Below are 22,153 nucleotides of genomic sequence, written 5' to 3'. Positions count from 1 at the left end.
CATACCAGCCATGCAAACACATCTTCCTTGGGCTGAAGAGATTCATTATGTTTGGTTACTTCTTATATGAAAGCCACTACTGTTGTCCTCCGTGTATTTTCCAGCCCCCAGGCATCCTCCTCTGTGAGGCGGGACCACAGCTGCAGGAAGCCCAGCGGGGGCTACAGAGAGCGGCGAGCAGGAAGGAAGTCAGACCAGACAGCACTATCTCAAGGAGACTCTTAGCATCCTTTTAGACACCTTTCGCTGTCTCCGAGAATTGAACTTATGTCAGGTATTCCCAGTGACTACATTTTCCTTTGTTCATAAGAAAAAATAAACGATTTCTAGTTCTGCACAGTTAACAGTTGCTTTTAGCTCTCTGCCTTTTGTTCCAACTGATTGAACTTAGTTAATTTATATCCCGTTTGTTTAAAGCTGACTACAAAGACATGAAGAAGCATCTCACAAAACTGAGGACCAAGAGAAGCCCAGTAGCAAGGGAAGCTGTTCTGAATAGGTCTGAATCATCTCCAGACTTTGTGTCCCCCCTCAGGGGTAAGTATGAGGGTGCCCAAGCACTGGGGGCCCGGGAGCCCTGTCTGGGAGCGGGGGGGTGGGATGGGGACACGAACACAGCCCCTCCTGCAGCCGTATCCTGGCCAGGCATGAGGACACGGGGACAAGGGGACTCCAGGCCCTAGCCTCCACCCCTGCCTCTCCTGGAGCAAGCCACTGAGGGACCTTTGGAGAGACATCCACAGCCCGAGGGGGCCAGGAATGGCCCAGAGCGGTGAGCCCAGCGGTTAGGGGGGAATGGAAGCTGCAGAGAGCTGCCTCTGTGGCAGAACCTGTGCAAGACCTCTGGGAAAACTCTCATTGCTTCTGTCCTGCATTCTGTTTACAGAGGTTTTGTTGTTGTTGTTTGTTTGTTTGTTTGTTTTTGATGTTGTAAAAAGATGGAAGCACAGGCTCACTTCCTAAAGAAAACAAAAAACAAAACCAACCGATGAAAAGAAACAAACATAGGAACACCCTACGAAAACAAAAACAAAGCTTCAGCTTTGTTTTAATCTTAATGTGGAAACACCACGCTAAGATTTCGAGAGAGCTTGCCACTGACCCCAGAGCACACACGACAACCCTTCCTAACGGGCAGCAGAGCAGGGGCCATGGGCGCGCAGCACCGAGCAGCCCCCATGGCTCTTGAGAGGGCGCGCAGCAGCTGAGTGCAAATGTGTGGAATTAAAGAAAAACACCACCTCTATGTTTTTTCTCCCCAAAGCCTTCAAATGTCCATAAGAACAAGCAGCATAGTTCATGATGAATGGACTAGAGGGAAGAAATCAGACCCGAACCACAGAGAAACAAAGAGCTAAGAGCAGAAGCAGAAGCAACCCCCCGGCCAAGCACCCGCTGCACCTGGGGGCGGGAGCAGCCCTGGTGCGCAGGGGGCAACCCTGTGACAGTGGGGGTGCAATGGCACCCTGCTGCCCCTGGACCCGGAGCAGGTAAGGGCTTGATTCCCGCAGTCAGGGCCCTGTCAGCAGGTGACGGGAGAGGAGAGCACAGAGTGGGGGCAGCCAGGGTCTCCCTGGGGCAGCAACAGTGCAGGGTGGGTGTGGGGTGTGGGGAAGGGGGACACGCTGGTGAACGAATAACACCTCTGTGAAGAAATGCATCACAAAAATCAGGACTGTGTAAAGTTAATTAAATGTAATACATAAAGACTGAGGTTACTTATCACCTTTCATGAACTCTCCACAGGTGGATACCATCTCCAAAGGAGCAAAGCGTGATTTGTATGATGGCAACAATTAATGTTGAGGTAACATAGCTTGTGCAAGTGTTAAGTTTATTTATATATCGTAATCCTATGGTTCTTAATAAGTTTTTCACATATGGACCTACAGCTGACATCGAGCTTGTTGCTTCACACTGTTCTGCAGGCCCTTGTTCTGCAAGCAGGGAGCTGCCAGCAGTGGGGGTCTGCCCCCCGACCCGGGGGGCTGCAGGCACACTGGGCTCATGGGGATGGAACAAGTGAGTGGCCTAGTGGATCGCTTTTATCAGCTGCAAGACTTCTGGACTTGTCTTTACACATTATAGAGCTAATTTAGAAATTACAGTAGATTTGTGTTTTCTGTTAGGAATTATGTGAGGCACTTCACAAACCAGGAATGGCTACCCATCCCATAGCGAGCTGCGGAGTTCCCTCGGAGCTGCACAGGGCGTCATGAAGCAAGACAGAGCAGGGAGGGGCGAGTGCCCCTAGGATGCTCCTTCGTGTGGCCCTGGTGGGAGTCTGGAGTCGAAAGAGATTTACACGTTCTCACTGTGCTTTTGAGTGACAGCTGCAATCTGCAGGCTATCAAAAGGTGGGGAAGGCAGCTGTGTCACCCTGTGAAATGGTGTTGTCATTGCCAGTCACAGTCCACGCGCTCTGCACTGAGTTTTCCAGGCCCAGCACCAGGGCTTGTCACGCCGGCACTGCCTGAGCTCAGCATCATCCGCCTGCAGCTCCCTTGGCTGAGCTGCAACACCAAGCATGTGTACAGCAACTATAACTGCTTTTGCTGTAGCTATTAGGTCTGGACTGGTAGTGACTTGACTCTCAAGATTTCAGCAACGCTCACAATAATGTCTTGGCGTTGCTTTTGCATAAGGTGTGCCCATGATAAAAATCATAGAACCATAGAATGGCTTGGGTGGGAAGGGACCTTAAAGATCACCTAACTCCAACCCCCTGCCATGGGCAGGGATGCCACCCCCTAGATCAGGTTGCCAAGGCCCCATCTAACCTGGTCTTGAACACCTCAAGGGATGGGGCATCCACAGCCTCTCTGGGCAACCTGTGCCAGTGCCTCAACACCCTGAGGGAAGAATTTCCTCCTAACCTCTAATCCAAATCTCCCCTCTTTTAGTTTAAAACCATTCCCCCTTGTCCTGTCATTATCAGAACTATAATGCTTCTTCTAATACTAATGGAGTACAGGTTACCAATAATTTCTGGCTGATCAGTTGCCTACCTATCCTGTCTTCATGATAGCTGTAAGAAAGTACTCTTAAAATGAGAACTAACAGATGCTAATTCCCATCTGACAGTTTGGGGCCATGCGCATATTGCATTGCAGCATAAGGAAAGGAAACATCTCTTTTCAGTTTTATTCAAAGCAATTCTACAGTAGAACAGAGGCCACTCCTGTCTTTTGGTCAGTCCCTAAATTCTGTCCTACAAATGTTCCTCAATGACTTTCCACTTTTATTGAAAGAAAGCACAAAGCTCAGAATTTCAGTATTTTTATTTCATGTTCTACTCCCTCCATTCTTTTTTTCCCTTTTCTAGTAAGGGAAGTTGGAAATGAACTGGGAAAAGCAGGGAAGGGAGACCTGAAATTTCAGGTGAAGAGGGATTGGAAATGAAAACAGTTTCCAAAAAAGAGAAATATCTTCTCAAGTGCTTGATTTTTATTTAATCAAAACTTCATAAAAATATCAGTATATGTATTTATGCTTTATCTGTGTATTTGTTTTGCAGAATTATATATTTAGCTTGCAGAAAAATAGGATATATTTCCAAGTGGCCACAGTGACTTATGACTTATGTTCAAGGCAAACAAAAGATGAATGAGGTACCACCTCCAGACTGCTGAATGCCAGCCAAGCAGGGTTCACTGTCATGTGGTCCAGAGATAAATAATCACTACTATGCAGGATAGATTGAATAAATGCATAAAAAACAGGAAAAAAAAAAAAGAATAAATCATGAAGGGGACACCTGAATGGACAAAACAACATTGTGGCTCATAAACTGGATTGTGAAGCTTAGAAAAATATGGAGAACAAGTCTTTGATAAGTAATAGTTTCTCTGATGTATGTAATGTATCAGATCTTGTTTGATATATTATATAGTGTGTTTTGTATTACATTAATTATATCAGCAATTGAAAGCTTGGAATAACATCCCTGTGATGATGAATGTTGGTTTCTGGGTTGTGAGGCTCCCCTTGAGGGCTGCACATGGCTCACTGCTGCTCGTGCCGGGCCGTGGCCGTTCCTCGCGGCGAGGGCAGCAGCACTGACGGCACCACCGGGATCACGGGTCATCCAGCTCCGGGCACGGGCCTGCCACGTCCCCCCGGCCCTCCCTGCCCACCCGTGTCCCCACGCCTGCACTTCAGCCTCTGCCAGCTGCTGCTTGCACGCCGACCATGCCTTGCTGAGCAAGTGCTCCTGTGCAGTTCCGCTCAACACCGTGAAGCTGACTCTGGGTGCAGAAGTTCACCTGCAGGTGTCCGGGCACGGCTCGACCCAGCCCCCTGTGGCCTTGGCCCTTGGAAGCGCCTGGCACTCGTGCAGCGAGGCGAGATCTGGTCTAGGAGGCTGCTGAGGGGCACCAAGGTGGCCTGGGGCACAGCACCGCCCTGGCTTGCTGCAAGGTTATGCAGGCACTGCAGCAAGCTGGTTTTGTATTAGGCGTATCCCGTGTTAGAGCAAAATGAAACTTTGCTTGAGTAACTGTTAAGAAAGTTGCTGAAATACTTTATGGCATTTTAACTTTTTATACTTGCTTGCAATTAAAAAGAGCTCGAAGCACATAATCAGCCAGAGTAATCCTTAATATGTTTAAGGCTTACACGCATTACCAACAGCTCAGTGCAGTACCGAATGTAAAAGGGGCTTCTTCCTGAACACATTGTTATGTAAATCAAAAGCAAGTGAATACAAACATTTCTGTTTTATAGGGGATCTTTTACCAAACTAACATTTGCATAAGAAGTAGCTTTGCGAGACTATTTTTAAAACCATTGATTGGGATTCCACACCTGCCATGTTTTTCCTCGGAGGACAGATATGACATTGCTTGTCTGACAGTACAGCACTAGAGCTGCTGTTGCCTCGATGCTCTAAGGATATAAGCAAGGAAGATTTATAGCAGACAGGACCTTTTATTTTACTACCTGATGTAGCTGGAGAAAAACAGGCAATATTTCAGGAACAAAAGATCTCTGGATCTGAAACTTTGCCTACCATATCAGTGGTTCTATTAAAAGATATAATCTCTCTACATAGACTTTACCTTACTTATGTATTTAGATCAGCTGTAAGTATGTTATTTCTGCAAATTGAAAAGAAAATCACATTTTCCACTTTGAGAGATACAGCAGAAGATGCAAACCACCTCCACTTCCAACCCAAAGTCCATGTACCTATTTATCCAGCATGAGCAGAATCAGACAGCAGTGTACCTCCAAACCCCAAGATCCTAAAAATCTATGCAAATCACTATGCAATACTGTGAAAGGAGCTAAAACCTAAAGCTGGCAATAACAGGACATAGGTCTGGAAAATACATTCTAACTTTGCAGATCAAATCCTGAAGCCTGAAAATAAAGACAGTTTGGTTAGTAAACACATGAAATGCACCAAAATTAATAGAAAATTTGGATAATGTAGGAATGAGAAAGACCTAAAAGCAAAGACGACAGACTTGCACACTGGCTGACAGCAAGTAACAGGAAAAGAGATTAAAGCGTATAAACCCAGAACATTCTTCCAGTTTCTCAGGATTTGTGGCTCAAATAGTTTTGTATTTAAAAATACAGGATTTTTTTTTTCATTTCATTATAAACGTACCCAATCACTCCTCTGTTCAAGTGAACCTGTAGCATCCACAACAGCAATGCCTAGTTCATGAGCTCACACAAGATACACGACACGCTTTCCGGAGGATGTATCATCCCAAACCTTCCAGCACCGCCAGGCTCACAGCTCGGCTGTTCCCTCCCTCCTCTCAGGCTGTCAGCAAGGCTAAAGGAGGGGCTGCCGGTGTCCCCAGCGCTTGGCCATCCTCACACTGCTGTGGGCAGGTGTGGGAGATCGGGGTATTGTCGGTATAGCCGATACCTTGACACGTTCCCTTTCCCCATTGCCCTGCAGCTCCAGTTTACGCCTGAACACACACCATGTGGTGCCTCTGCATGTGTTAGGTGCTACTCCTTGCCCCCCCCCCCAAAGCCAGCTGTGTGAGGCACCAGCTGTGCATTTCTGTAACCGCCGGTGGTGAGTTGTGCACAGCCATGGGTCTCCCATGCCCATTGCTCGCCGCCCCGCACCTGCGCTGCCCTGCCTCACGTCCATGTCTCCACGCCTCCGCCTCTGCTCCTGTGCGAGTCCCCGTCTCCCCACGCAACGTCTGCGTGTTGGTGGTCGACACTGCTCCAGCCTGGAGCGGCTCCTGGAGGCTGCTGCCCGTGCAAGGACAAGAAGAAGCAGAGCAGAGCAGACGCGGCCCCCGGTTGATGCAGACATCGCTGTCCCAGCTCCACCAGGCCAGAGGCGGCGGCAGGCAGGGCAGGCAGCGCAGGCAGGGCAGGCAGGGCAGGCAGGGCAGGCAGGGCAGGCAGTGCAGGCAGCGCAGGCAGGGCAGGCAGGGCAGGCAGGGCAGGCAGCGCAGGCAGGGCAGGCAGCGCAGGCAGCGCAGGCAGGGCAGGCAGCGCAGGCAGCGCACGCAGGGCAGGCAGCGCAGGCAGGGCAGGCAGGGCAGGCAGGGCAGGCAGCACAGGCAGCGCAGGCAGGGCAGGCAGGGCAGGCAGGGCAGGCAGCGCAGGCAGGGCAGGCAGGGCAGGCAGGGCAGGCAGCGCAGGCAGCGCAGGCAGGGCAGGCAGGGCAGGCAGCGCAGGCAGGGCAGGCAGGGCAGGCAGGGCAGGCAGGGCAGGCAGCACAGGCAGCGCAGGCAGGGCAGGCAGGGCAGGCAGCGCAGGCAGGGCAGGCAGGGCAGGCAGGGCAGGCAGGGCAGGCAGCGCAGGCAGGGCAGGCAGGGCAGGCAGCGCAGGCAGGGCAGGCAGCGCAGGCAGGGCAGGCAGCACAGGCAGCGCAGGCAGGGCAGGCAGGGCAGGCAGGGCAGGCAGGGCAGGCAGGGCAGGCAGGGCAGGCAGCACAGGCAGCGCAGGCAGGGCAGGCAGCGCAGGCAGCGCACGCAGGGCAGGCAGGGCAAGCAGGGCAGGCAGCGCAGGCAGGGCAGGCAGGGCAGGCAGCGCAGGCAGGGCAGGCAGCGCAGGCAGGGCAGGCAGGGCAGGCAGCGCAGGCAGCGCAGGCAGGGCAGGCAGGGCAGGCAGGGCAGGCAGCGCAGGCAGCGCAGGCAGGGCAGGCAGGGCAGGCAGCGCTGGCGTGGTGGGGCCCGGCGGGAGCGGCAGCGCCCTGTCAAGGGCTGCACGCGTATTCGCAGCCGCAGCCATCGTCTCCTTTTCCTGGCAGCCTGTTTGGAACCGGCAGCCAACCAACCACAAACACTGCTTGCTGTGCTTTTGTATCTCACGGCTCATCCAGCTTTTGAGTTAGATCCTTTTTCTACCTTCATTTCAGTGGATACTGAACGTAGCTGACCTGGAAAACCTCATGAAGGTAATGAGATCTCCCAGCCTTCCCAAACAGTACAGAGCGGTGGCAAAAAGCATTTTTTAGGGAAGAAATTGCCATTTTGTGTGTGGTATGATGAGGAGCAAGCAAAGAGAAGAGAAGAGAGGAGAAGCAGGACTCGTTGGCTGGATTCCTTTTATTTGCTGTTGTTGCTTTTTTTGGAGAGTGAAAGGGGGGAAAAAACTTAGTGTAAGTTTTATTCAGTGTCAACCTTCTCGACATCAAAGAACTCTAGCAATGCTAGTGGGTTATTTAAATAAACCACAAAATGCCCACGAAGTCTATTCCGCAGAGCTAACAGGAAATCTAGTTGTTACAAGCTGTTGTTTAAGAAAAATATACGGGCAGGTTGTAATAGCGTTTTGAGTCCCGTTCATCTCAAGAATGCTGCCTTGTTTGTTTGCACAGGATTCGTCCACGCATTTTTTCATCCTTGAAAAATTTTCAGAGTTTGTCTGGAAAAACAAAGCCAGAGAATGACTCTGGGTGTCCTCAGCATCTTTGTGTCACACACAGCCCTCCTGGGACATGCAGTGCCAGAGTGGGCGCTGTGCTCTGTGAGCAACACGGACTCTGTCTGGGAAGGGATGCTAGAGGGATGTGGGAGGAGGCACGTCCATTTCAATTTCACTTGGGGCTGTCTGGAAGAGAGGAAGGGAAGAAAACTCAGAGATTGTTTTCAACCATCTTCCCAAACGCTTCCACTGGCAGAAGGACTACTTCTGTCTTGCTGGATGTACTTGAGGACCAGTGCCTCATGGCACCTTCCCTGTGAGTCCTTGCCCTCACAGCTACAGGTTTGACTTGCTGCTTCCGTATTCCAAAAAAAAGACACTGGCTCTTGAGCTTTACTATGGAAATGCCAACACTTCTCAGACTTGGACCAGGTTAGTGATGGCTGGCCAGTGTATAGACTCATGTTCATAATGCAAGCATAGTCTTTCCAGGAGGAATCAAAGCACTTGAGAGTTATTACACAAGTCTTAAATTCATTATTAACAACGTAGAATTGCTAATTGTAGAATTGTGATGTAGAATTTGGCAATTGGCTTACTATGCAAACACTTTAATGATTTAAAGAATTACATCTAGTTACTGGCTTTTGACAGAAAGCAGGCTTGAAATAAGTCCAGGGCTGATAAAATGAGTGCCTCAGCATCCTGACAGAGCATTTGCAGATGAGGTTATAAGCCAAGCGAAGCAGATCCACCACTGAAAGAGGAAGTCTTGCTCACCCACCTCTTCCTCACCCTGCTTCCACTTCTGGCTGTGTTCATATTTCTTCCGCAGAACAGGCTGAAGGAGATACAAGGAGGTGCTCGTTCTTTGCCACTCTTTGGCCCCAGTGGGAGTTTAACTTAAAAGCCAATGCAAGCGTGGCTCATGGGTTTTGTTTATCACACGGGAGGGCCTGCCCCTGGCAGCAGCCCCTGGCGCGTGGCTGGCGCTGCTCTCCCGCGAGCGTACGGGCTCCAGCGATGCCTGCCTTCATGCGCGCCCGCCGCTGCAGATTCGTATCTGGCCAGCAGGGTAGTTTTACACATTTCTCGTTAAACCTATGTTAAATATGGAAAAACAGCAGAAATGAGACTCGTTGTTTTGCATGTGAGCTCTCCTGCGCATTTGGGTTTTCCTCATGTTTGGAGATAAAACTAGGATTGACAAAAATCTCTTCTGCCTTTCTACTGGAAATGTACATACGCTTACTGAATTGCAGTGGTAAATTCGTTTTAAAAAACTAATCTAAAATCAGGTAGAGTTAAGGAAATCTCTAGAAATGTTTCTCCAGTCAGATGAGCAAGATTAAAGACAATTTCTTTCTCTCTCTCTCTCTCTCTCCCTCTCTCTTGTTGGTTTGTTTTTGAGAAAGTAAATTTTGTCATTGTTGGTGTTTCAGAGTCAGTGCTCTCCTTGAAATAAAATGCAGCTCTCCCAGGTGTGACCAGCAATACAACCCCATCCCAGACCAGGCCAGTAGTTCAATAAGATCAAAGTTTCAAAAAGGAAGGTGGTTTTTCTGTGGTCATACAGAGAGAAGATTTTTGGATGCACTGATTGAGAACATCTTATTTGTGAGTATCTGCACTTTTCCAGAAGGTAAAAAGCTTTTCTGGCAGCACATCCTTTTGCTATGTAGTTTGAGAGAGGAGTTACAAGAGAACAAGCCAAATGGAGACAATAGTACCTATTTCTTTATTGTGTATAAAAAAAAAAAATCCCACTCAGATATCAAAAAATGCCTTTCTGAAATGTAGCTGTGCAGTGCTTTATTTATGTTCCTTCATGAAAGGGAAAATTTGAGTGAAGGTGCCGCAAGTGGATGAACAATTTTAAAGAGAACATAAGGAGTGAGAGAACTTGCAAAGAGTTGGGGAAAAAAAAAGATTATCCAGCAAAGGGAAGTGCATCTTGGAGACAGTGAGAATCTTAGAGAAAGCAAAATTTCCAGAAGAAAAGTAAGGATAGGTTTTGACACAGCATGTAGAGTACCATGCTGAACCATTGTGTTCAGCAACATGAGAGAAAGATGGCTTCTCTGCATTTTGGCTGGGGCCGAGATTCAAATAAAGCTGGGCAAGGCAGAAGAACAGACTTGTTCACTTTATGCTTATGTCTTTGGTAAGGCCTGTGATGGTGAACAGAGGCGCAGAAAGATGCTGGTGAAAGGAAGCAAGTTTATGGAATAGAGGTGGCTGGTGGGGATGAGGAGCAGCTGAGACCACTGAGCTTCTTACCCACAAAAGCCAGCTCTCCACTCCACGGTACTGTTGTGACAGACCAGAAACAAGGTTTTAAGAACAGTCAGATTGTGGATAGTATCATCAGATGGAAAAAAAAATGCACTAGGGCCTATATTTTAAGAAAGTGGGGGCTGAAGTGAGAGAGCAAAACAGGCATCTTTAAGTTAGTTCTTAGTTGTGTGCAAAGCTGCAGTAGAAACTGAGAAGAAATAACAGCTGAAGATAAGTGGATGCATCTATTATCAAACAAATACTGGGTTTGAGGGAAGCCAATTGCAGCAGAATTACCCAGCCAGCAACATTTTCTTAATGACTGACTTCCTAGACAGGATTATCCTAAACCTAATAATGTACGGACCCAATCTGCGTGGAGTTCAGGAGGACAAACATATTTAAATTTGGCTGGGAGGAGGTAAATGTGATTGCCCCCGGCTGGGCGAGGCGCGCTGTGCTGAGGAAGGGCTGACAGAGGAGCTCCTCGGGGAAGGACCTGGGGACCTCCACACTCAGTCTGGGCTGAGCTGTCTGGGGAGAACAGCAGGCAGTGGGCAATAGTCACCAGAAAGAGAGGCCCTAACATGGAAAACGGTGTCCTCTCCAGCTAAGGAACAGCAGCACAAGCATACGTGAGCCTTAGTGCAAGTGCAGCTCCTGATCTGTACTCTCCGTCTCCCTGCCAGCCCTGTCCGATGCACAGGAATTTGCACACAGTGTCTCCTGCCTCCCTGATGTGTGGGCTCCTGGCACTGCTGCACCCTGCAGCACGAACAGAAACCTGCCACCCTGACATGGGGAGAAACCAGAGCGCCCCTCTGGCAGGCACCCGAGCAGGCTGAAAGCTGGGGGAAACGGTCCCTCTGCTCTCAGCGCGGCGGCTAGCGCGGGGCTGTGGAAGGGTAGCAAGGGGTTAAGGTGAGCAGAGGTTTTTATGCTGAGTGTACACATTTCAGCCTTCAGCAGCCCTGAGCTCCCTCCTACCATGAGGCAGATAGGTAGATTTTCAGGTCAGTGCCAAGCAAAGGCTCCTGCGTGGGCTCATTGAGAAGGCTGCTGCGAGGGCACTGAAGCTGCTGCGAAAGGAAGATGCTTTTCATTACTATGTCTGCCATTGGCAATGGAGAATTCATGCTGCGCCGTAGCTACACGCACAGATCTCTGCGAGTGGAGAGGCAGGGATGTGCAGGTGCGACTTTGGTAGTGTGGTCTCCGTAATGGGAAAGGCATTTCTGAAGGGTATTATCTCCAGCACAGAGGGGGAGGTTTCCTGAACTGCCTTTCACTCAATGCGTATGAATGACTGCTATTTCACACAGCTACCTGAAGTGCTTGGTCATTGCTGTGTAATGGACATTTTCTGTAGATCCTGTTCCCACTTCCTCTACAATTTCATGTTCCTATACGTACTGAATGCATATTTGTCTTGCATATTCATATTGCTCACTGACTTCGTAAGGGCACTGTATCTTTGTAATCTTGTCTTTTGATTCTATATAACATATACATTTTTTAATACCAGTAGGAGCATCTAAGTGCTTGATATTCACAGGGAAATGTGGTTTCATGCCTGCTCCTCAAGGGCAGCGCTGTGTGAGGCAGGCAGCTTTGCAGGGCTGGCAGGACAGTGGTTTATGAGCTGCGGCGGGGGAGCAATCTCCTCCAGCAGCTTCTAGCTGGCGGGGGCACATGCTGGGCAGTAAGGGCAGGGGGTTTGTTGTGAGGCTGGGTGCTCGCCATCACTGCTGTCCCCCATGAGGTCCCTTCATCCCAGTAAGGCAAACTCCGACTTCTCCCTGAGCTAGGGCGGCGTTTCCCAAGCACGCTTCTGGGCAGGGGACACAGCAACGTGGGCCCTGGGCAGTGGGACCCCGTGCACCTCAGGGGGACGAGGCGCCTGAGAGTGGGGTCTGGCAGCAGGGAGACCCCTTTCCCTGCACCCAGGGATGGCCAAGGTGCGACTCCAGCAGGGTGGGCTGGGCTAGCAGGGGAGGGGGAAGGCGGCCCGGTAAACAGCTTCCTCCAATTTAGCAGGGTTTCTTGACCCTTTCAGGTTAGCAGTCCCTTCCTTGCAGTCATATTTTCTCAAGCTGCTGTGGCAGTATCAGCGGTAACGCTCTCACTTCACCGGTGTGAATTTCAAGAGCCTGCAGATGTGTGGCCTTGCAGGGAAGGGTGCTTCCTAAGTGGGAAGAGAGTGGGTTTTTTTTTTAGTTTGTTTGTTTGTTTTGTTTTGTTTCTTTCCTCTCTCCTCTGGAGATGGCAATATAATTCTGAATATCTCCTGACCCCTTCCTTATTAGGATATTTCCCATGGTCTTTCATACCATACCACCATATATTACCCAGTGCTGAGAAACCTTTATTTTTAGGGACTAGGCCTCAAAATAATAAATAAATAAATAAATAAATAGAATAAATAAATAAATAAATAAATAATTATAAATAAATATATAGAATAAATAAATTCTATATACACACACACATATATACTGCCACATTTGGAAACTACAGTGGAAAATTTAAAAGTAAATTTAAGATGCACATTTTTAACAATAAGGATAATAAGTCGTTGGAGCAACTTACCCAAGGGGCTGTTTGGGTTTTGCCTCGCAAAGCTTTTTTCATCCCAGACTGGATTCGTCTCTAGGAAAACTTCAATCAGCAGCACAAAGACTCTTGGCTCTTGGCCTGTGCCCTGTAGCAGTTCAGACGGGGATTACATGCCTGCCTCTTTTTTTTTTTTTTTAAGAAACTAAAATCTGTTTGCAGCCTCTGAAAGGGACCTGGGGTGCAGTGCTCGCCGTCCCGACCCGGCTGCTGCGTGCCCCAGCGTGGTGCCAGGGCAGCTCAGCCTCTTGCAGGGCTGCGCCCCTCTCCTGCACAGTCACCAGCAGCAGACTCCGCAGAGAAGCCTGTGCTGGCAACAGGAGGAGCGAGCCGGTAATTAGCAGTGACGGCTTCTGACCCCGGGCGTCCCCAATCTCCCTGACTCTTGTAAAGGGAGTTATTAGTCAGATATAGTGCCTGCGTGTGAAACAATTATCACTAATTACCATCAATTCATGACATTCTGAGATTTTTAACCACAGCATGGAAGTCTTATGTGATTAGAGAGACTGTCAGGGCTAGGATTTTTCTAAAGCAACTTTCCAAGTGCTTTGCATGCAGCAAAATTTTGCGTATTCCTGAAAGCACAGGACGATTCTGTGCCAATCAGATGACTTTTAATGCCTTCTGATCTGTACATAGTATTCAAAATAAAGTAGGCTGGCAGACTGCATTAGGTTTACATGGCAAGGTTTTGGTAGCACAGGGCTACAGGGAGGGTCTCTGTGAGCAGAGCCCAGAAGCTGCCCATACTAGAGATAAGCCCGCTCCAGCCACCTCCAAAAAGAGCCTACTGCTGGCCAGAGCTGAGCCATGGGCACCGCTGGTGAGGTGGTTAAGAAAGGGAAAAAGAAACACCAACATAACAGAACTGCTGCACAACAACAGCTGTGAGAAAGGAGTGAGAAAATTCAGAAAAACAATCCCACAGACCCCAAGGTGAGTGCAGCAGGAGGCAGGAGGTGCTCCAGGCTCACAGCAGCAGTTCCCCTGCGGCCTGTGGAGGGGCCCCTGGTGGAGCAGGCTGTCCCCCTGCAGCCCACGGGTCCCACACGGAGCAGATCTCCACGCTGCAGCCCGTGGAGGAGCCCCCGGTGGAGCAGGTGGATGTGGCCTGGAGGAGGCTGCGGCCCATGGAGAGCCCCCGCAGGAGCAGGCCCCGGGCCGGAGCTGCAGCCCGTGAGAGGAGCCCCCGCAGGAGCAGGGGGCTGGGGGGAGCTGCCACCCGTGGGGGACCCGTGCTGGAGCAGTTTGCTCCTGGGGGATGGACCCCGTGGTACGGAGCCGTGTGGGAGCTGTTCTTGAGGAGCTGCTGCCTGTGGGAAGTCCACATAGGGTCAGTTTGGGAAGGACGGCATCCTGTGGGAGGGACCCCACGGGGAGCAGGGGCAGAGAGGGACTGTGAAGGAGTGGCGGAGATGAAGCATTAGGGAGTGACTGCAGCCCCCGTTCCCCGTTCCCCTGTGCCACTTGGGGGGAGGAGGTGAAAGTATGTGGATGGAGGGTGGAGAGGTTTTTAGTTTGCTTTTAGTTCTCACTGCTCTAGTCTGTTAGTAATAGGCAATAAATTACATTTATCTCCCTTTTGCCCATGATAGTAGTTGGTGAGTGATCTCCCTGTCCTTATCTCAACCCTTTTTCATCGTATTTTCTCCCCCTATTCTTTTGAGGAGAGGGAGTGACAGAGTGGCATGGTGGAGCTGAGGTGCCCATCAGCATGAAACCACCACACAGACTGGGACCAACGCAGGTACATCTTCGCAGCACGTAGCACTAGCCCCCCAACCCACCCCCCCACCCCCCCTGTTTTGCACATGGGCGGATTGTGCGAGGATGGGACCAACAGGCCTGCATTGTGTCTGGTGTGCTGCACGCTGGCAGCCCAAGGAGAGCAGGCAGCAGAGGGGGTGGTGGGGAAGAGAGGTGTAGGGAGGAGGGAATGATCCTGAACGTGCAGTGCAGCCCCAGCACGACCAGACACAGACACTGTGGTCCCCAAACCATGCCTTGGTGGCACTGTGGTGGCAGGAGAAATTGCATGAGAAGGACATGAGTGCACCCCACAGATTGCCCCACTGCAGACATGAACAGAAAATAGGCCCAAATGGCCTTTAAAATGTGCTTGCTGCCTGACTAGACGGGAGTAAATTCTCCACTGGAAATACTGTGTCATGGCTAAACTAAGTAATTCAATAGTGCTCGGCAGTTGCATAGTCTCTTCCTTATTAGATTTATCTCACAGTTCTTCCTTCCTCCTCTGTAGGGTTCTTTATTCAGAATTTGCTCAAATATTTTCCTTCAGAAGATTTAATATCTCAAAGTGCAAGTATCCAAACCCTGTATCATTTTGTAATTTCATACTCCATGGTTCTTTCATATGCATATCACTCATTTGCTATCCCTTTGAAGAATGCAGCTTGAGTAATGGAAGTGAAAGAAAAACCATTCAGTGTTGATTTTAATTGAACAAGCTCAGAAGCTGTGGGGATCCATGCCAGATTCCAGCTCACTCTCTTTTGAACAGTTATTACTAGACTTCTTTTGCATGTGTGTCTGTATTTTTTTTCCAATTAGCAACTTCCCCAAAATATTAGTTACCTTATTATTTTTTCAGTTCTGCTTGTTCAGGATGTTTACTCCTAACAATCATTCAGCCTGCTTTCTTTTCCTGGTCCAGTGGAATATTGCATTCTTTCTTTGGTGAGCAAATCATCAGACAAATCTGAACCTTGCCTGCATTCAAGAGGAAAATTTTAGAGTGACAACTGACTCAAATTTCGTCTAGCTTTTTCATTTAAATGTGGTTACGCCAGTAGTGACCTTCTGTAGGCTTTAAACTGTGACTGTAAAGACTGTAAATTAAAGATCGTATACTATAATGTATTTATTTATTTATTAAGTTTGTGTGCATAAATGAGATTTCTAGTATTCTTCATTCTCCCATCACAGTCATCTGAACACGTGCCCTCAGCTTGTTGCTTGGATGCAAGAGAAGAGATGGGACATGTGGAAGGAAGACAGTGCAAACAGCTTGAATTATTGGATACCCTTTTCCATGCAAGACTTGGCTTAAGGAAAACACTTAAATCAGCAACTGGGAGAAGAGCAAACTTTTTCAGTTCATTATGGAAACAAGCTCTCCACATGGCTGTTTCAGAAGCAGCAAGCATGCTAAGGGACTTTGAGAAGGCTGGTGATACTGATTTTGCTATTTTCGGCTGAGATGTCACCTCAACAAGGAAAATATAAATCACATAAGAAAGAACGTGAACAGGAAAGAAGTAAAAACAAACAAACAAACAAAAAGCAACTGAGCAAACAACAAACCAAAAAGAATGCAAGTATTAAGGGATGACGTTATTAAAATGTCAAGGGCACACCTAAATACTACCAGAAGAAGGGAGAAGGTGACAGGCAATGGAGTGCATCCTTAACTCAGCCACTCTGCTTTGTTAAATAAGCAAAGAGATGGGTGTTGAGCCCTGGTGATGCAGGACAAAGGCACCTGCACTATGGCCAGGTGCAGCCCGTCCCATGCACACATCACCCAACGCTTCTGCCTGCCTAAATGCAGCAGAAGCACACTCACCTGATGATGTACAGGGTCGAAAGACTGCCAGCTCTGATGAAGGCACCTCGAGTGGTGTTCTGCATTTCTCCATCATCATCCCTGTCCCTGTGGGCCTGTCTTGGCTGAGAGAAATGGCACGGTCCCTTGTGGCAGGTGAGCTCTGGGCCAGGCGATGGCAGCGACATGAGGTCTGGCGCTGAGGGGGGTGTGGGTGCTGTGCAGTGTGCCAGCAGGGAGCCTTGTGCATCTCTGCCCTTGGATCCGGCAGGTTAAAATCCCTCAGAGAAAGGAGTCTAGGGTTGTTTTTTGCTCAATACCAGCTCATCACACAGCAGCATTGCACTGCAGCACTGAGTCCCTTCCCCGGGGACCATTGGTATATTTTGGCTCCCACCTCCCGCTGTTAGCTGAAACGCGACAGTAAAAACCACTCCTGCATCAAGAACCAGGCTTCACAGACTGAAGGCAGTGTCTGCCTCAGTAACACCTGTATGTCCTTTTACAGCTGGAAAAACAGGATTGCCGGGGTTGTCAGCAGCCCCCTTGTTTTACATTCACCTCTGCCCCAGCCCCGACACATCAGTGCCGCCCTCCCGCCGCAGCGGCAGCTCCCTGTTGCGCTTGGTGCCTTCCTGCCCAGCACTCCAACTTGGGCTGGCGGCTCGGGCAGGACGGGGCATTTGTCCCTCTGTGCTGTGAGTGACAGCCACCGCCACGGTGCCTGTCCCAAGTTAACGCCAGTCCCACCTTGAGGGACTGCAGGACAGGGAGAGGTGCTCATGTTACACAGGACCAGCATCCCTTACAAAACGGAGTTACAAAATGGATTCATAACGGATTATTATTCATACATAATAAAACAAAATTACTTTGTGTGCTAGGTCACTACTGGATGTCCAGTATTAATGTGTTAGTACTCCAGTTTATATGTACAAATTTAAAAATACTGAAAGATATTAAACGCTTTTTTGACAGACAGGTACTAATTGGTAGAAATCTTCATACAATCTTGTATGAGATTTAAAGAACAATCCAAACTACATCAGTGCTTTATTTTACTTCTTTCTCAGAAAGAAAATCTGTTAGAAGATCAAACAAACAGTGCAATTACTGTAATCATGAATATAAATCTAAGTCAAAAAGATTTTCAAAAGATAAAAAACCTGACAAAAGTAGGTTTCAGTTATTAAGCATCTCCTTTACTCGATTTAGTTTCAACTGGTGAACCAAGTCTGCCTGAGGACCAACCCAGACCCGCGATCTCCCTCCTCTCCATGGTGCTGTCAGGCGCAGGGACGGATTCACCGGCTGTGCCAGTTGTCATCAGATAGAGAAGCACACCAAAGAGCAATAAATCAATCTTTTGGTGGTAAAGCATCATCTGTGCTGATGCTTTACCACTAACAAAAGTACGCTGGGCATAAACACAAAGCCAGTCTACCTTAAATAAACTTAGAACTAATTTTAAGGAAGAGGCTCATCCAACAACTGTTTGCCTGGGTCAGGTTTATGCACAGCTCTCAGTGCCTCACTGGCTGATGAATGCAATAATCGGATAAGCCTCGCTCCAGCAAGCCTCTGTGCCTGCTGCAGGCTTGCACAGCTGTCCAGGCTTCTGCTGAACTCCTGCTGCAGGCTGCTTAAGAGATGACACAACACCCAGTAACTAGGAGGAACTGTCTGTGCAATTTTTTTGTACAATGCAACAGCTCCCCCATCTTACAGACTAAAGAACTTGAAAAGGAAAAAAAAATCCTGTGAAACGAATAGCTGGGCAACGCAACAAACTTCACTGCTTCTTCTGGAGGGAGAAGCTCATGCTAAGCCCTGTGCCAGCAGCATTTCCCATTTCCCAAGTGCTCTGGAGGAGGGGAAAATCCACTCCACGCAATGCTGCACTTGACATTTCAGTGATTAAAGCAGTGAATTTTCTTCTTGTAAAGATGAGTAAACACTGCAATTTCCACATACTTTTTGATGAGGCACAACAGCCTATCATAAAAAATAACATTTACTCCCTCTTGCCTTAAAGTTTTAAGCAGGGATGCTAAAACTTGCAGCCACCCATCTGCTGCTGTTACTGCTACACTGCACTGCTGCTGATCTCCTTTAGGGTGTATACACAGCACACTATATGAACAATCAGAGGTGCCTAATGAAAAAGGTTTTTTTTTCTTTTTTTTCCCCAACATAAAGCATTTTGATCAATGCAGAATGATGTATGCCTAATTTGTCACTCCTCCAGACTCGCACACAACCACCACCACCTTAGAAAAGAAGTATTTCTCCTTTTTTACCCCAAGAATAGTGTGCAGTTTTGCTTGCCCAGCTGTTTGGCAGCAATTCATGTGGATGGTACCTGCTTCAGTTGCATCTTTAAAGAGCATGTGGGGTTATGGCACGGAGCCAGGGAGGAGGTCTGAACTGATGAGGGACAGGCTCCTGCTGCGATCCGCCGCCGTGGAGGGCAGACAGCTGGGTCTGGGAGGCGTGGGAGCCAGCTTGGCAGTGAGGTGGGCACAGTATCCCAACCAGCCAGCTGCACGCTGGTGGCACTGTGCCCAGTCCGTACGTCCCTGCTCTGTGAGATGGTTTAGGGTTAGAAAGCTCATCAGAGCAGCTCTATGTATTATTTGGTATAAACCACTTTCCTGAAAAAGATCTCTTTGTTTCAGCCCCAAAAGACCAAGGTGATGAAATACAAAAAAAACCATGGGGCGGAAAGAGGTTAAGGAGTTATTGGCTCTTTCAGAAAAAAAGGCATTAAAACTATTCTTGGAGGCTGGAGTAAGACAAAGCTCACCCCGAAGGCTTACGGGGAAGAGGAATGGGCAAGGCACACGGTGGCTGAGCTCTGGTGCAGTGAGGGCTCCCCGAGGCCGGGGGTCCAGAGCTACACCGCAGCTCAGGTGAGCAGCCCCGTGTGCCCCCAGCCCTGTGGGCGACACATGCCCAGGCCACCTTGGGGGCACGCTGCCAGGCGCGCGGGGCCTCCCCCGGGCACGGACTGGCCCCTTCCTGGGCCACCGAGGTCTCTGCCCACGCAGCCCGCCCTGAGCGCTGCAGGGAGTGTGCAGGCGCAGCCCCCCCTGCCCGACCCCGGGCAGCCAGGAGCACCCCAGCGAGGGACCCCAGTGCAGGGGGGACCAGAGGGAGGGGACTCCCCGGGGGGGGGCTGCACCAGCAGGAAGCAGACAGCAACACCGGCCCCAGGGTTCGCTTTGCCTCGCTCTGATGTGGAACAGAATGCGCTGGTGACTGCTCCTGCCTGAAGGCAGCTGAGGTTTTGCTCTCACAGGCCATGGAGCCACACTTGGCGGTGGGCGTGCGCCTCCAGGACAGGGGCAGCCAGGCAGAGCCTGACCGCTCGCTGAGCACCACCACCCGCTGGGCAGCGCAGCCAGAGGCCAGTCACCGTACAGCCACCGGTCCTCCAGACCCGAGTCCGCGCTTGTCACCAACACGGTGCTCCCAGGAAGGGACACTCCTGATCTCCTGCAGCTGGAGTGCCTTTCCTTCTGCGAGCAGATCACAGCCAGGAGCATCCCGGTGCCTTAGGGGCTGCCCTGCTTTCAAACCAAGACCCCAGGAGCTGCTACCTGGGGAGAGCACCCGCAAGGCAACCTGGAGACCAAGGCCAAGGCCGAGGGCCGTGGAAAGTGACTGAAAGAGACATGCTGCGTCTCTTGGAGCACCACTGTCGGCATGTACAGCGACCAGACGAACTGTCTGTTCCTCTCATCCAGCAGGGGGTGAGCCCCCCCCAGCACACCCCCAGCTCTCCACACCCCCAGACACTCCACGGAGGAGCGTTTTCCACCAGGTACGTTAACAAGGCAGTGGTGCCACTTCAATCCCATGTCCGCCACAGACCTCAGGCTGGCAGAGAAGCTGCAGCAGCCCTTGCACAGCCCCCTGAGGCCAGAGGGCGTGGGGCGTTATTGTAGCTGCCTGCAAGAAGGCAGTTTCTGGGCTGTGCTGTCACAATCCCAGTTCAGAGAGCGGTTCTGGACCAGTTCTCCTGGTGTGTTTGTGTTGGATGGTAGCAAACCAATGGAGCCTCCAGTACGAGCCTGACTCTGAGAGCAAGCTTCCGCTAGCAGGGCTTTTTCATTTCCCTGTCGCCAGGGAAGCCATATCCAAACACTTGCTTCCTTCGTCAATGCCAGCCGCACAGCTGGCATCACCACCGTGCCAGCTGTCCTATTCCTGGGGCAGCAGAGGAGTTGCCAGAGCAGCAAATGCTGTGAACAGGAAGCCCGAGAAGACTGTCTAATGTGGTAGAACTCAGCCAAGACTGCAAACGTTATACCACAGAGCATCTTCTTGTCTCTGCTCTCTCCAGAGGAGAGCACACTGTTAAAGCTGAGCAGGGCTGGACACAAGACTGAGGAAAGCTGAACACCCTGTCTCCAGCTCCAAAGGCCAACAGCGATAGAAGTGGATGTTAGGGAGAGTAACTGCATGAGCCAACCTCAGCAAAATCAGCTTTCTGCCATGACCTTTCCCTTAGGGGAGAAGAAGAGTTAGTCATTCCCTCCCTCCAGCATTTTAGCCTCTCTGCCCCTGTAACAACTTGAACCACATCCATGAAACAGCAGCTGGGACTTGGAGATAAACACTGACTTATGAGAGCTGCCACGAGTACCTAGCCTGGCTGCCAGGCCCTGGGCAGCTTCACAGGCTGCTGGAAGAGCAGAGGACGGCTGCTGCTCTGCGAGGGGCACTCCTCTCTGGACCACGGTCACAAGCTGCTGTGAAGACCACAAAAACAAACTCCTTTTCCACCTCAGAGGTTGCAAGGAGAGCAGTTTTCTCAGGTTGCACGGACACACCCGAGCCTAGGAGCACTGCTGCATTCCCTTTTCTCACCCGCACTGACACCACACATCAGATCCAGGTGCACGAACAGTTTCAGCAGAGAGGTGTGAAAACTGGCACCGCATCTCTCCTTTTCTGGGGTGGAGCTCCCCCCACGTGCACCTGCAGCAAAATGCCAAGGTATCCCGACAGCACCGGGTCCGCTGCCTCTGAGCGCACGGAGCAGTTGTTGAGTCCTCCCCGGCACCCTGCAGCAGCAGCCGCCCCGTGTGCTGGTCCAGCTGCAGACAGCAGCATCCTGAGCGCGTCAGCCAGGGAAGCCGAGCAGGCCTGGGCACCTCAGAAGAGCAGGCGGATGTGGGCTATCCCAACGGAGGGCAACCGAGGAGACAGCCCATTGCAGGGGGCGCAGGGCGTGCACCTTCCTCCAAACGCAGAGTCACTGGCAGGCTGACGAGGTTCGGTAGCTTCTCTTCAAGGCTTTCCAGGCGGTACTTGTCACGCCGTTCCGCTGACAGTCCTGTAACACCACTGAAATTTTCTCGCAAAAGAGAAGCGAGCAAAGGTACCAGCGTTTCATAGCACGAGATGCACTCTTCTCTCTGTTAGGGATCTCTGGAGCCAGACGACAAGCTCTGAGTCCCTAAAAGCTCCCGAATTTATTGACCCCAGAGATAACCCAGCCTCTCCTTCTCCCGCCAGGATCATCCCCTCCTCCACGTCAGGTGTCAGGGCCCGTGCCCTCGGACCAGGCGCTCGCAGGACGGCTCCGCGGGCGCGGCTGCGGGGCCGCCTCCGAGGTGCGGGCCCGCTCGCCATGCAGGTCAGCGCTCAGCCTCCGCCGCCGCCTCGCAGCCGCGCCTTGCTGCTGCCGGCGCCGCGGGCGGATCCTGCGGCTTGCTTTTGCCGGCCGCACGGCCAGGTCGAAACCCCCGCGCACTCACGACGGGTCGCAGCCGCCCTCTCCTCTCCTCTCCTCCCCGCTCCGCTCCTCTCTGTCCGCTCCTCGCTCCCCGC

The 22,153-nt window shown here is 50.6% G+C and overlaps 1 long non-coding RNA gene across 2 annotated transcripts; it reads left to right on the top strand.

Annotated features, from left to right (window-relative positions):
* Positions 1-173: 173 nt before the first annotated feature.
* Positions 174-6,400, top strand: LOC310900294. 2 transcript variants are annotated; one of them, XR_014584981.1, is made up of 5 exons: positions 174-274; positions 418-537; positions 1,265-1,490; positions 1,747-2,022; positions 2,130-6,400. It is a non-coding gene; the product is annotated as an uncharacterized lncRNA (long non-coding RNA). The 2 variants fall into 2 exon arrangements; XR_014584982.1 differs by having other exon boundaries at positions 1,747-6,400.
* The last annotated feature ends 15,753 nt before the right edge of the window (positions 6,401-22,153 follow it).

This window comes from Anser anser (assembly GCF_964211835.1).
Source record: "Anser anser genome assembly, chromosome: 5".
NCBI lineage: Eukaryota > Metazoa > Chordata > Aves > Anseriformes > Anatidae > Anser > Anser anser.
Note: the sequence above shows the minus strand (reverse complement) of the source record. Positions and strands in the feature narration are given on the sequence as shown.